The following is a 1,149-nucleotide window of genomic DNA, read 5'->3' on the forward strand; positions in this document are numbered from 1 at the left end:
AGGCTATGAACTTAAGCCTTGCAGTCACGTGTAGATGATTAAAATAGTTGCGTGGCTGTTAAAAGTAATTGTATAAAATGAATTTGGTAAATTCCATGAGCATAAGTAAATAAAAGTTTTTAGTTAAATAGTTATAAGCAATGGACACCCAACATTTTTCAAAAAAGCATGAATGTTACATTGAAGCCCGTATACGAGATAAACATTCGCTAGACACAACAGTATTGGACTACAGAAAATATAGCTGAAGTGAAAAATCGGAGAAATACTAAGACATGTCTGTGGTACGAATGGGATAGTAGCGGAAGCGCTGTAGTAATGAGACTTTGGGTGCGGTGAGCAAGCCGGAAGTCACTTCTGTTTTTGTAGTAGAAATCCATAGAGAGCCAAACGGAAAGTGAAGCAGAAAATCCATATGCGAGCCAGATAGGATCCCATAAGAGGAATGAATTGAAGCTAAGTAGGTAGTGTCTCTGAAAATTCTATAGAATAATGTGGTCAAGAAGTTCCAGTGTACTGTGGGAACGCGCCACAGACCATTTCAGATGTATGTTCACCGAAAATAAGCAAGGGGATAAGTGAGAATGATCACCTGTAAATGTGAAAGCGACATGTGTCATTGTGCACGTAATACTGCGCTGTAGACAAGATCACTTAGTGACACACATAACGGAACTTTCGTAAATCATTTATTATTTTGTAATAAATAAATTCTGACTTTCCTGAAAGTTATCTTGCCAAAGATCTACAGCAGTTCTCCAATATGACCAATTAGCGATTCTAATGCATGATCCTTTTTGGCTCAACAAACATAAAAGTAAGAAACTACCAAACTTACAATACACAAGAAGTCACCGGTCACTGTTTCTCTTTAGGTTCTGGAACAAGTTTCCATTACGTCCTTGGCAGATCTATTTTGTGATATGACATAGATTCACCGCTTTATCCAGATAAACATGTGGATTTTCCGGTGCCCAGTACACTGTTATGCCGATTGACGGTTCTATTAAGTTTAAATTTTGCCTCGTCACTCCACACTACCTTCGTCACAAATTTTTCGTCATTAGTCAGCATTTGCTGATCCATTCGCAAAATTCCATAGGGCGATCAGGATCCTCGTCATTAATCGCGAGCAGCTTTCAGAATTCT

This window comes from Schistocerca americana, chromosome X (genome assembly GCF_021461395.2).
Source record: "Schistocerca americana isolate TAMUIC-IGC-003095 chromosome X, iqSchAmer2.1, whole genome shotgun sequence".
Taxonomy (NCBI): Eukaryota; Metazoa; Arthropoda; class Insecta; order Orthoptera; family Acrididae; genus Schistocerca; species Schistocerca americana.